General features: G+C 43.4%; 1 pseudogene; it reads left to right on the top strand.

The window, feature by feature from the left end:
- The first annotated feature begins 1,293 nt into the window (after positions 1–1,293).
- Positions 1,294–13,297, top strand: LOC100972431 (calponin-2-like; annotated as a pseudogene).
- The last annotated feature ends 1,192 nt before the right edge of the window (positions 13,298–14,489 follow it).

The following is a 14,489-nucleotide window of genomic DNA, read 5'->3' as shown; positions in this document are numbered from 1 at the left end:
TACTCATTTCATAAATAATTCTGTCTGTGTGGTTGTGCAATATACTGATATTTCACTAATTTTTCTGTTAATCCAAATAGCATCAGGCATTGAATGATGTAGGCATTTTTGGAAACTGACTTCAGTACAGACTAAAATAAGAGAATTCTGGATTACAATGGCTGTGCCATTTTCTAGGCATCATTTACTGGAACTGGGTAGCAAAACAAAAAACCAGTGTTTCCTTAAAATAAGACAATTGGCAAGGCCTGTCACAAGAAGTGAAAAGATTTCTCTTCCTTCTTGGTTTTCTTTTAACTATCTCTATAAAACAAAGGAATTGCCAGAAACCTTTGGATGCTTCCTGTGTCTTCATGAAAAGGACTACTTAATTGAAGTTACCGACCTTCTTTCCTTTTGCATTCAAAGATCACCTCTACCCCCTTGGAGAGATGTCAGGGGAAAGATTTCTGCCTTCCAGGAGCCTTAGAGAATTATGATCATCTGTCTCCATGTATAATATACTCTCCTTTGAGTACATTAAAAAGCCATAACATGCAAAACATACATTGTATGTTCTTTACTACTTTTCAGATATAGGTTCTTTGAAGGCATGATGGGTAGGTTCAGCGGTGGATGCAGGAGGGCTGGATTTAAATATATTTCTGAGCAATTCTAAGATTCTGTGATGTCACTTGCATGATCTAAGTTATTGCTCTGAACATCACTTCTATGGGCTGACTGCCAACTACATTCTTATGTTTATTTCTGCACTGTTCCTTACTCAGGCAGTTTCTCATCCCTTTTATGCCCTCCTCCTCAAAAGTGGAAAGGCCTGGAGGGGAGAGGGAGCCTGTCATTTTGGGAGGAACACAATAATTGGCTGTGATCTGGATTTCACATTGTTGAGTTGAGAGGTGTGAGTGAGAAGAGATTGGAAATCGTGGAGAGTCATGTCAACTTTGCAACTGAATTTGAACTTGATCCTAAGGACAAGGAGGTGCCAATGAGCATTTTACAGACTAGCCATATGGTAAGATTTTAGTTTTAGAAACATTACTGTTAATTCTGGGTAGTGGGAATATGAGTGTTCATTTTACCATTCTTTGTACCTTTCTGCATTTTCAAAAGTCTGACTCAAATGGAACTAAACAAATACAGCTCTTCCTGGCTACAGAGTTGAGAACAGATTAGAAGAGATGTGACATATACGTCAGCTGGAAATTTGTGACAGTAATTTAGACAGGGGACAATTATGTGTTAATCAAGGCAGTGCCTCAGTAGGAATGGAAATACACAAATGGATTGAGGCATATGTCGGAGGTAGAGTTGGAACTGGACATGAAGGGGAGTGAAGGAAGTGAGTGTCATTGGGTTTCTGGAAGGTCAACTGGGTGAGTGATAATGGTCCACACAGGGACACACAGGGAAGATGATTATGTCTGCTTGGGGCAGTTGGAAGTGCCTGAGAGTCATCTTAGTAGAGGTGCCCTACAGGAAGTTAGATGTTTTAATCTAGAGCTTGGGAGAAAGTTTGGGAGTGCAGATTTAGATTTAGGCATTGTCAGTTTGTAGAAGCCATAGGAATAGGTGAGATTACTGAGAGAATATAAAAGAGTAAAAATAGGAAGTTTGAGGCATGAAACTCTGAGAGACATCTATAGGTATCAGGATGTTAGAAGAAGGAGACTAACAAGTGGATGAAGAACTTGTTTTACAAGGAAAAATGTCACCAATTGTGGCAAAAAGGTCAAGTGAGATAATTCTGAAAAATCTTTTTTTTTTTCTTTTTTTGAGACTGAGTCTCCAGCCTAGGCTGGAGTAGCCCCATCTCGGCTCACTGCAACCTCCACCTCCCAGATTCAAACAATTCTCATGCCTCAACTTCCAAGTAGCATGGTGTGCCACCATGCCTGGCTAATTTTTTTGTATTTTTAGTAGAGATGGGGTTTCACCATGTTGCTCAGGCTGGTCTCGAACTCCTGAGCTCAGGTGATCCTCCCACCTCGGCCTCCCAGAGTGCTAGGATTATAGGCATGAGCCACCATGCCAAGCCTGAAAAATCATCTTTGATTAAATTTAGCAATAATGACATTTTTGAGAAGAGCAATGGTGGTGGAATGGCAAGGGAAGAAGGCAGATTGCAAAGTTTAAAAAAATCAAATAATAATAACAACAGCTACATTTTGAGAGCTTATTTTGTGCCAGACACTGTGCTAAGCTCTTTAGCAATATTGTCATATTTTATATTCACAGCAATCCAATAAGTAGAACTAATATTCATTTCACTTTACTTGAGAAAACTAAGATGTAGAGAAATTAAATACTATGGCCCCCAATCACACAAATCAGATGGGGGAAGAATGACTCTGACTCAAGTCTACTTTAATCCATAATTCCTAATTTTATTAGAGAGAAGAGAGGGACAATGAGAGTCCACCTGCTTTCAACAGTGAGGGTCTGAGGTTTGAGGGAAGGCAAGAGAGAACCAGAGGGGCTAGCCCAGGAAGAAGAGGGGTTTTGTCTGTCTGCTTGTTTGTTTTCAAGATGGGATAACCTGAAGTATATTAAATATTGATGGAGAAGAACTGGTAGAAAAGATCTGGAGAGAGAAGGAAGGACTGACCCACAGGATAGGTTTCCTGAGAAGGTAGCACAGGATGGAATGGGGTCCTGAGCATGCACTAAGGTTCTCACCATAGCGATCATAGTAGCGGGGATCCCACATTGGGGAACCGGGCAGTAGATGGGTGAGGGAGGTCTTGCCTTATGGCTTCTATTTTCACTGTGAAGGAGGAGGTGAGGAGCTTTTGTCAGTAAAGAGGGTGATGCCCAGGTAGAAGCTTTGCTGAGCATGAAGTTGCCTGTGTGGAGGAGGGGAGAGTGCTGAGCAGAGAAATGCAGAAAGACTCCAAGTAGCATGTAAGGCCCAGTGGAGGCTGAAGGCCACAACTGTGTAATGAAGCTAATCTAGGGCAGAAAGGAGGAGAGAAAGGCACAGTCTGTGCTTGATACTTAGGAAGAACGTATTGAATCATGCAAAATTTGGTAAATAAAAGAGAGGAGTGGGGTGGGTGGGGGGTGGGGGAGAGCCAGAGGATGGGGGAAAGAGGACATGGGACTGGGGAGAGACAAAGAAAGAGGAGCCCTGACGTGGCTTTGGAGGCCTGGAACACCAGGATTATTGAGAATTCCCGTGTTCCCTGGGCTCTCTGGCATTGCTTTATCTGGATTTTCATTTTGTGGAAATCCTCCTGGGTCCTGGCCATTTCATGCTGTGACTTTGTAGTTCACAGCAGTGACTGACAGCTTCACAAACCAGGCTTGATGTCTGACAGACAACTACATCTCTGCTGCTAAGTGCTGGATCTGAATTTCTGCATAGCTTTGCAAACCCCACCATGGAGGTTCCTCGCAGGACCTTCAATTTTTGCCCAACTCTCTTCCTTCTCTTATCAAATTTCAGGATGGCATTTCAGACATCATTTTCTTGACAGGAAGGGTTGAACCCAGTTGAAAATTCAAATGCAGTAAGGGGTCTTGCTTGGAAGGAACTGTGTGTTTCTAAATCAAGGCCGGATGGCTTTGAGGCTGGCAGCCTGGAATCTTCCTTCCATGGGGATCTGCTCCTCCCCCACGGAGAACAGAGTCACTTTGGTGGACATGGACATATTACTTTTGGTACTTTCAACCTAACTCCTAATAGACCATGTCATCACTCACAATTGACCTTAGATCATGGGGTCTTCAACCAAGTTGGGGAGGAGCTGAAAGACGACCGAAAGAAAGATTTTAGACAAAACTGCTCTAGTTCTTGGTAGATCCTTGTGAATAAGTGCTAATGTCATCAATTAAAATTCTGGGACACCATGCCAGTTTTCAGGTGAAAGTTTTTCCTCTTTGACAGTTGCAAACAAATCACACTTCCGTTTTATTCATTCACCAAATATTTATTGAATACCTACTATGTTCTAGGCATGGTCTATTGTAATGGTGCCCCTCACTTTAGGCTTCTGTGGTCAGACATTTTCTCCCGTGCTTAGGACCAAATATTTGGAGGAGGGATTAAAGCTCTTGTTTACTGAGCACCTTTTATAGCCTGTGCTATGCGATCTCCAGGCCCACCAAGAATATATCAAGGTAAGAAGTATTATGCCCATTTTATAGATCCAGAAACTGAGATTAGACGTATGAAGACAAATAGCAGGACTGGGATCTGAACCCTTGCCTATCTGTTTTCAAAGCTCATAATCTTTCTACTTGTTAAGCTGCCAGAGAAGAGAAGCAGAAATAAAGTGGAGACTGAGTTTTCAAGAACGGTATTTCCTCACATAATTGTATTTTGGCATTGGAAGCAGCCATTTACTCCTTTATATAAATAAGGATCAATTTCTTAGCAGGTCATTTTCCTAGCAGTGAGACTGCATGTAAGGTTATAGACTGGCTAACTTTTTTTTTAGTTGGGGGGTGGGGGGTAAATGTAAAGAGCACATTTACAAGGTAAAGCTAACTGGTAAGCCCTTAACTACCTTGAAAAGCTGTGTGGGTTGTAAATCCTTATTCATTTTGTACTCATTCTTCCATCCACTTGGCACCAGTATAATTAGCTGATGTTAAAGAGATGTCAATTGGAAGAAGAAAAGGGAATTCATCTTGGTTGAATATCCCTGGAGGCACCTGCCTATGTCACCCCATTTAATTGTACACATACCCTGCAAAGTAGGAGAGACATGTAGGAATTTACTTATTGCCCAAGTAAGAAAAAAATTAAGGATTTGGACTCCAGTGTGTCTGGCCCCAGAGTTCTAGCTTTTACCAGTCTTACAATTATAGAGAGCACTTAAGGGATTTTGCGGGGGCTGGCAGGGAGGAGGGTAGGCGAGGGTTAGATGTCAACTCAGTAGGAAACAGATCCCCTACTCAATCTCCTGGGCCTTTGCTGTTTTCACCTTAATTTCAGAGTCATTTTTATTTACAACAGCAGAAGCTGACTGTAGCTACATGCAACCTATGTGACTTTTCTTATTGTGTATTACAAGGCTCTATAGATCTTTCACCAGAAACTTCTACCTCAGGTAATGTCGTAAGGTAGAAGTAGCAGTACTTTTGGAGTCAAGAGGCTCACTTGGAGCCCTGGTTCTACTGAGGAGCTATGCATCCTTGAGAAAGACTCTAAATTCTTTTGGGTAAAATCTTAAAACTCGTATTTTCCTTACATTTTAAATGGAAACACTGATACCTATGATATTCAGCCATTCATCTTTCATTCATTCATTCATGTACTTGTCCCCATGCCAGGCACTATCTAGCCATGAGAGTTACAAAGTGAACAAAATAGACAGCATGCCTATTCTGAAGAAACTCATATTCTAGTGGGGAGATTGATTGGAAACAATAAGCAAATACATTAACACAACAGTTTGGGATTGTTTTAAGTTTCATAGAAGAAAAAAAAATAAACATGGCCCTATGATGAAGATGGGTGGCCTGGATGAGGGAGACCACTCTAGGTTGGGTGGCTAGAAAAGGCTTCCTGAGGCGTAACATGTGAACTGGGATCATAATTACAGAGGAAGCCAGGGGAGAGGAACACATCCCAAGGAAAGAAGAGAACAAAGGAAAAAGATGGAGAGGTGCTTGGAGTGCTTGAAAAACAGAAGGAAGATCTTGGATGACAGACCCAGTGGCATAATATATGCATAAATACTTTGCATGTTGTAAATAATTATATAATTCAAAGATTATTATTTTTACTTCTCTTACCTTCATTATCTTCCTTCTCTCCCTCCTTTCTTCTACCCCTCTTCCTTTCTTCTTTTCAGTTTGTCTTTTATACCAGTGCTTCTCAAACTCTGATTAAAAAACAAGCATTAAACCAATAAAAACCTCATTTTTAATTTTTATATTTCTAGTCTGTTGTGGACTGGTACTTTTGTAAAATGTCCCAGTACTGTCAAATAACTACAGAGATTTCTAAATGCTGATCTTCATGTCTGCACCTCCCTCCTGGTGGTCTGGTCTCTGATAATTGGTGGACCACACCTTGAATAGCACTTTCCTAGATAACGGGGCTTTTCTGGTCCAACCCTGGCTCACAGACATAGTCACTGGGGATCGCTGACCACTTAACAAACTCTAATAATCCAATGTTTTGGTTTTATTTAACACTTTATTTAAATGGGGCCCAGGCTCCAAAACCACACACTGGACATCCATGTAAGCAAATCGTATTGCAGGCCTCCGTGTGTTGCTCTCTGATTTCTACAGATCCTCCAGACTCTCAGAGACAAGGGCCTGGAGGCTGGCGTAAAGAACTGCCCTTAGTTTTTCCTGATACTGTTGTATAATAAAACAGTCTAATTAGCCTAGAGCCAGGGCAGCCCTGTGGGAGATTTCATACATAATCTAGAAGGAAAGCAACGACAGGCGGGCTTTTCCCAGTAGGTCTCAATTCCTTTTACTAAGTTTGAAAAGCCAGGGGGAAGTGTCCAACAAGGATAGAATTCTTGCCAAGGTGAATTTCCAGCTGGCTTGAAAAAGCTTGAGCAATAATGGCTGACTCTTAAATGGGGAATGGACAAGGTTATTAAAACTATCAGAGTGCACCTTGGGGCATTTGTAGCAGCCAGAGCGAGCTGTGAAACTATGTAGTGGAGAGGTGAGGACCCCATGCCAGGTCTGGGTGAGGAATAAAAATAAGGATGCCAGGTTCCTGGGGGAAATGCTGTTTTTCAAGGGTGACACAGAATTTCTCTGATACCTCAAGCAGTGTACAGAATTTTTAGCCCCTGGAGAGATTTCAGTCCTGACCAAAAAAAAAAAAAAAAAAAAAAAATCAGAGACTATTGGCTTCTGCAGACAGAAAACAGTCTTCTCATTTTGTCTTAATTTTCAAAACAACTAAAAATTGAGCAGAAATTGTTTGGAAGACTTCCTCAATGGAGTGTTCCTCTAGGCAAGGAAATGGAGTTGCTCTGGAGTTTTTTGAATAGCTACTTTTGATTTGGCAGACATAAGCCCATTATCCTTTTCTTGGATGTTCTTCTCTCTCTGTAATTAAAAAAAAAATTCCTGGAAATTTAAATATTTGAAAAGAGTTTAGAAGTCAATTAAAGGAACTATATGTTATCATTCAGTTTTAGTCTCCATGGGTACAGGTGTTTGCAACAACTTGAAGCTTAGTTCCAAAAAAGGAATGTCATGTTCATGGAGATTTAAAGAAGAGTAGTAGTTAAAAGCTTTGGACTTTGGAGTCATATAGACTCAGGGGTGAATTTTGACCCTGCCTTTTCCTAGCCCGGGTAAATCATTTCACCTCTCTGGATCTCTATCCCTCATGTGTAAAGTGGAGTAATGATAATACTGATGAGTGGCCCTTGTTGCCCCATTAAATGAGTTACATCAAGGGAGCCCTCAGCACAGTGCCTGGCATACATTACAGAATGCTTCCAATTAATGCCTGATGCTATCATTTTGTTATTCATTATTACTTTCTTGGCCAACTCGAATCCAGGGGACTCCTATCCTCTGTTGACACCTTGCTCATGTAATAATTGGGCTACTTCCGTGCTTTTTGTTGCCCTACTCCTTTCCATCAGCATGTGGATTGCTTTTATTTGTTTGATTTGATGCAGGAATAAGCTTATACTGTTGTGCCAGCTGCTATGGTGGACATAGAAAATGGATTAAAAATGGTAGAAGGGGATTGATATTTATCAAAGACTCACAAAGGACACAACCTATTTAATCTCATTTAATTCTCACAGCAGCCCTGTGAGGTAGGTATATTACTCTTGTTTCACAAATAGGGAAAGGAATCCTGAGATGTTAAGTGACTTGTCTAAGCTCACACAGCAAATAGGTCGATTTGCACCCAGCTCTTTGTGTCCCCTAAGATAATGTTTGTCTTACTGCACTATACCACCTTTTTGCCTTTGATGAACTCACGAGCTAGTTAGGTGAGAGAAAATGTGCATAATTCAAGGCAGGAGATACACTAATAGGAAGCTGTCACATACAAGTTGGAAGGGGAGTAGCAGAACACACCAGCCAGCTTGGCTGCCTTGCCTATTCCCCTTCCCTGAGGTTGTATATCCACAACCACTACTGTGTAGGTGGTGGAAAACCTGTGCTGTCTAGATCAGTGGTGGACCCTTGACAGCCAGTGCTGTCTAGATTAGTGGTGGACCCTTGACCCAACTAGAGACAAGATGATTCTCTTTATTTTGCTTAAAATTTTTTAAATTATTTATTACTTATTTATTTATTTATTGAGACAGAGTCTCGCTCTGTCGCCCAGTCTGGACCTGAACTCCTGGGCTCAAGTGATCCTTCCATCTCAGCCTCATAAGTAGCTGAGACTGCAGACATGCCCCACCACACCAGCTCTCTCTATTCTTTAAGGACATAAAGACTATAGTTGGTGGGTGTTTGAATTGAGAGATTGCATAGACCAGGAATAATATACTAGTCTTCTATTATTGTGTAACAAATTACCACAAATTTGGCAGATTAAAACAGTACCCACGTATTAGCTAATACCTGGCCCTGTGTGGCTGGATTCTCTGCCCAGGGTCTCAGAAAGCTGAAATGAGGGCATTGGCTGATCTGTGCGCCTTTATCAGGGTTCTGGGGAAGAATTCTTTTTTAAGCTCTCTCAGGTTGTTAGCCGAATTCAATTTTGTGTGTTTGTAGTTGTAGGGCTGACATTCTCATTTTCTTGCTGGTTGTTGACTGGTGCTGTTCTTAGTTCCTAGAGGCCACTTGCAATCCTTGTCCTTCCTCTCTGAAGACAGTAATGGAGAATCTTCCTCCGTTGAATTCTTTTCATGCTTTTCACCTTTTTTCTCAGGGAGAGCCCAGACTCTTTTAAGGTTCACCAGATTAGGTGAACCATCTGCCTAAACCCCTTTTCTTAAGGAGAAATTACCATACAATATAACTGAATCATGGCAGGGAAATCCATGGTATTCATAGTCCTGGGGATTATGCAAGGCCCATGCACCAGGAGCTGGGAGTTTTGGGTGTCACTTTAGAATTCCGCCTAACACAGATGGGGTTGCCATTTGGGGAGCCATATGCAAGCAGTGCTGGGAGATCTGGAGGGGAGAAGAGAGGAAGAGGAGAAGAGAGAAGTGGAGAGAAAGGAGGAGGGGAGGGTAGAGGAGGAGACAACAGAAGAGAAATTTCCTTATGGAGGCTCCAAATGAGAATGTTTCCTTCCTTGCCTTTTTCAGCTTTTACAAGCCATCTAAATTCCTCCAGTCTTGGCCTCTTCCTTCATCTTCAAAGTATGTCACTCTAGTCTTTGCTTCTGTCATCACACTGCCTTTTCTCCTATGTTGACAAATTTTCCTCTGGCTCCCTCTTACAAATGTACTTGTGATTACATTTGGGGCCCATTGGGCTAATTCAGGATAGCACCCCCACCTTAAGATCCTTAACTTAATCACACCTGCAAAGTCCCTGCGAGTTAACATTTACAGGTTCCAGGGATTTGGACCTGGATATCTTAGTGGGGGTAGGGGTGGGGTGTGGAGGTGGGAGAATTATTCAGCTCACAAAAGTACATGTGGACTCTTAAGTCCCATGGCTCAAGTTCACATCCCAACCCTGCCGTTCACTAGGAACACGACCTCAGACAAATGGTTAATACTTGGCCTTTCTGTGTCTCAGTTTCATTATCCCTTAAGTGGGGATAATTATAATAATATATGCATTGATCATTTTTGTGAGGATTAAGTGAGGAAATTAATGAAAAGTGCTTATCCCAGAGCACAATAAACATTTAGTAAATATTGGTGATTATAGTTTCCACTGATGTTATTTAGAACCTATGCTGCATATTTGTTGTTTTAGCCTGCCAACATCCATTTTCTTCTGTTGCTGCTAATAGCGCCTCTGTTTTTCTTGGAGAACTTCCTTTACCTCACTCTCAGTTTATATGGTTTAGGTGGGGCTGAATTCAGTACTAGCCCCAGGACTGTGAGTGGGAACCAGGTCTAAACCCACCAGTATAATTTCCTTGCCTTGGTCCCAGGAATTGGTTCAATGATGCACGTATGAGCTAAATTGGTCCAAGCAGTGTGACTCTCTGGCTTTTCCAGGAGCAACTAGAAAGGAATATTTTCATGGAGTTGCTGAAAGCAGAGTGTGTGAAGATATAGCTACTGGCAGCCCTTTTTATCTTTAAAGTTTTGCCACACTGTAGAGCCAACCTGGAAGGTGGGAAGCAGAATTAAGGGAAGGAGAGAGACCCCTGAAGTTTGAGGTTAAGCTTCAAATACAGCTGGTCCTGAAATCAGCACTTTTGTGGTCTGTCCAGTTATGTGAGCCAACAAAGTTCCCTTCATCAGTAAGAAGGGAACTTTTATCTGAAGGATTTCCAGAGTCATGGGATTGGGAGATCCTTTCTTTCTCTTTGAGTGGAGACAGAGATTTATTGGCCATTTGTAGGCTTCAGCCAACTTGTAAGAACCCAGAAGCCCCAGCCATGTGTGCATAGCCCCAGAATATTATTACTTGGGTACAGTAAAGTCCCTAATATTCTCTCTCCCCCTTGCACAATAATGGTGATAACAACGATGGTATCTATCGAATGACTCCCTTGTGCCATCCATAAGGATTTCTCATCCTTTCTAGTACTTGCAACAGCACTCCAAGGGAAAGATTATTTTGCAGATGGGAAATGGAAGCACTGGGAGGTAAATTTTCCAAGGCCAAATAGCAAATGCTCAGCAAAAGCAGGGGTCCATCACAGGGCTTTCTGGATTCAGAACCTGTCCCTTTCCTACACTGCTGCAATAACTCCCACAGCCAATCTGGGAGAAGTCCCTACAATCAGGAATCAAGTGACTGTTTGCAATAGCCACAGCCACTGGGCCTTTATTCCTGGAGGGTGGGATTCTTCTCTTGTTCTGTACTTTTTTTTTCAGAAGAGGCTGTAGGCACATAGACTCTAAAAGCCTCTTCTATCTCAATAGGTTAATTGAGAATTCTGTCCTTCCACATTTTCCCATTTTATTTAAACCTCCTCATGTGTTGGATTTGTGTCTAAAGGATTTTCTTTAGTGTTCAAATTAGGCATTATATGCTCTTGGGAATTATATACCTACTAGATTTACCATTCTTTTATAGGAATACATCTAAACTGAGATGTGAGACACAACATAAAGCAAATAGAAAGTAGTTACCACCTTTTGAGCTGTCATATTCCAAAACGGATAATGACAGCAATGGGCCAGTGAATGAAAAGCATGAATATGCACACACACATATATGTAAGGATAAAACATTGTCTTGTGATGACAAACAAATGTTGGACATGAGATATATTTGGATCTGAGCTCTATGTCCATTACTTTCAAATTCTAGGCAAATTACTTGATCATTTACCTCTCAGGCCCCTCAATTAAAAATTGGGATGATAAAAACTCCTCATAGGGTCACTGTGAGGATTGCAACTATTATGTGGGAGAAAATGAGAGCAACAGCAAGCAAGAAAGAGAGTCATAGAGAGTCATAATAAATGCTACCTGCTTGCCTTTTGCTAATGCTAGTTTGATATGTGTGCTGTTATTTATTAATACAAGTGTCTAAAGAGGTAACACCTCACTTTCCAATATCTTCTTTTAGTCCCTATTTTAAAATTTTAATTTATAAATTTAAATATTTCTGTTCTCACTCTCATTTTCTCTCATTTCCATTTTTCTTTGCATCTGCCTCACCCATCTCTCCAGACTTGCTTTCTTCACTTTCCCATGCATATAGCTACAGAGTTGTCCCACATCTCCTGAGTTTCCAAGTCCTCAGTTCAGAAGAGTCACTAGTAACTATGCATCCCAATTCCGGGATCCTGGGATAGGGATTGACAGGTCCAACTGTCCAGTTAATAATGGCTGGAAAGTTGGGTCAGGTCAGTAGAGGCAGGGCTTCAAAAGCACACTGATTTCCTGGCAGCTCTCAGAAAAAGAGAATCAGGGTGTGTTGAAACCATATAAAGATTTCAGAGAGCCATAAAAGTTGGCAAATGAATGGATATGAGATTTGTGTGAAATTTGTCAAAACACTTGACAGCAATTTTTTGCCTTGTTCTCTCTGCTGAAACCAGGGGTCACCTGGACTTCAGCTCTGATTCTTGTACCAGCAGTGGGTCTTGCTCTCCTATGGGCTGTCAGCCGAGGTCAAGAACCTGCTCCTGTCCAAATATGACCCCCAGAAGGAGGCAGAGCTCCACAGCTGGATCGAGGGACTCATCAGCTTCTCCATCGGCCCCAACTTCCAGAAGGGCCTGAAGGACGGGATTATCTTATGCACACTCATGAACAAGCTGCAGCCGGGCTCAGTCCCCAAGATCAACTGCTCCATGAGAACTGGCACCAGCTAGAAAACCTCTCCAACTTCATCAAGGCCATGGTCAGCTACGGCATGAACCCTGTGGACCTGTTCGAGGCCAACAACCTGTTTGAGAGTGGGAACATGATGCAGGTGTCTCTTCTCACCCTGGCGGGGAAGGCCAAGACTAAGGGACTGCAGAATGGGGTGGACATCGGCATCAAGTACTGGGAGAAGCAGGAGTGGAACTTTGACGATGCCCCCATGAAGGCTGGCCAGTGCATCATCGGGCTGCAGATGGGCGCCAACAAATGTGCCAACCAGTCAGGCATGACCACGTCCGCACGAGGAGGCATCTCTATGACCCCAAGAACCACATCCTGCCCCACTATGGACCACTCGACCATCAGCCTCCAGATGGGTACAAAGAAGTGTGCCAGCCAGGTGGGCATGATGGTTCCCGGGACCTGGCGGCACATCTATGACACCAAACTGGGAACCAACAAGTGTGACAACTCCTCCATGTCCCTGCAGACGGGCTACACTCAGGGCGCCAACCAGAGCAGCCAGGTCTTCGGCCTGGGCCGGCAGATATACGACCCCAAGCACTGCCCGCAAGGCACAGTGGCTGACGGGGCTCCCTCGGGCGCCGGGGACTGTCCCGGCTTGGGGAAGGCCCCTGAACATCCCCCTTACTACCAGGAGGAGGCCGGCTACTGGGGCTCCCAGCACACTCTCTCCCCAGCTTGTCTCCCCGTCTGGGTTTTGGGGTTTTTCTGTATTTTCGTCTTTTTTTTCTTAACCTGTTCAGTGCTGCCAATCAACCGAGGGTCTGTGAGTGGCGGCGTGGGATCAGGCAGCAGGGCTTTTTCCCCCTTGCCTTGGTCCTTCACAGGACTGAGCACCGGGCTGTAGGGGGAAGGGTCAAAGCTGTATTCCGATATGTGCAGGGTGAGGGTCCCTGCTGGCACATCCAGGCTGTGGGCTGAGCTGTGCCTGGGAGAAGAGACCTGGGCTTCGAGGGAACTTGTTCCCGAAGGTTTCCAGTTGCCTCACCTCTTGCCCCTTTTGTCAGCCGATCAGTTTCTGGTTTCTGTACCCGCAAAAGTTTCAGGAAGTATTAACAAAAGAAAAATACGTTTTTTTTTTCCCCAAGGAATGGGGCAGGTACAGTGGTGAGGGTGCTGGGAAATTAGTCTCTGGGAAAGGGGGCCCAGCCACGATGCTAAATATCTCAGGTTCCCAAGTGGCTGGCTTTACCTAGGACCCTCAGACCAACAGACCTCAGACCCTCAGACCTGCACCGTGGCCCTGTGGGGAAAGTGAGGCCCATACAAGGAAGTGGAATTCTGAGTTGTTGGGGCTAAACCTGACCCCCTCTCCATGCTAACCCCCACACTGTGGCCTCAGTAGGGTTTTGTTGTTGTTGTTGCCCAGGCTGGAGTGCAGTGGTGCGATCTTGACTCACTGTACCTCCACCTCCTGGGCTCAAAGGATTCTTCTGCCTCAGCCTCCCAAGTAGCTGGGACTGGAGGTGGTCGACCACGCCTGGCTAATTTTTGTATTTTTAGTAGATACTGGGTTTCACCATGTTGGCCAGGCTGGTCTCGAACTCCTGGCCTCAGGTAATCCACCCACCTCGGCCTCCCCAAGTGCTGGGATTGTAGGTGTGAGCCACCATGCCCAGCCCCTCAGTAGGTTTTAAGGAGCCCCTAGCCCTACTTCTCCCATTCTGGGCCTGACCAGCTGTACTGCTCCATCTCCCCCGGGCACACACCCTGCCAAGTACTGCACAGGGATCCCCACCCAGGGGCCTTACTACACGAGATAATGTGAAATATGACCATGGACCAAACACAATAAAACCTCTGTTTGTAAGAAGAAAAAAAAATAGCCATACTGCCCAAAGCAATTTATGGATTTAACACTCTTCCTATCAAGCCACTAATGTCATTTCTCAAAGACTTAGAAAAAACTATTGTAAATTTCATGTGGAACCAAAAAAGAGCCTGAATAGCCAAAGCAATCCTAAGCCAAATGAACAAAGCTGGAGGTGTCACATTACCCAACTTCAAACTATACTATAAGGCTACAGTAATCAAAACAGCATGATACTGGCACAAAACAGGCACATAGGCTAATAAAACAGAATACAGAACCCAGAAATAAAGCTGCAC

This window comes from Pan paniscus, chromosome 2 (genome assembly GCF_029289425.2).
Source record: "Pan paniscus chromosome 2, NHGRI_mPanPan1-v2.0_pri, whole genome shotgun sequence".
NCBI lineage: Eukaryota > Metazoa > Chordata > Mammalia > Primates > Hominidae > Pan > Pan paniscus.
This window is presented reverse-complemented; position numbering and strand designations above follow the sequence as displayed.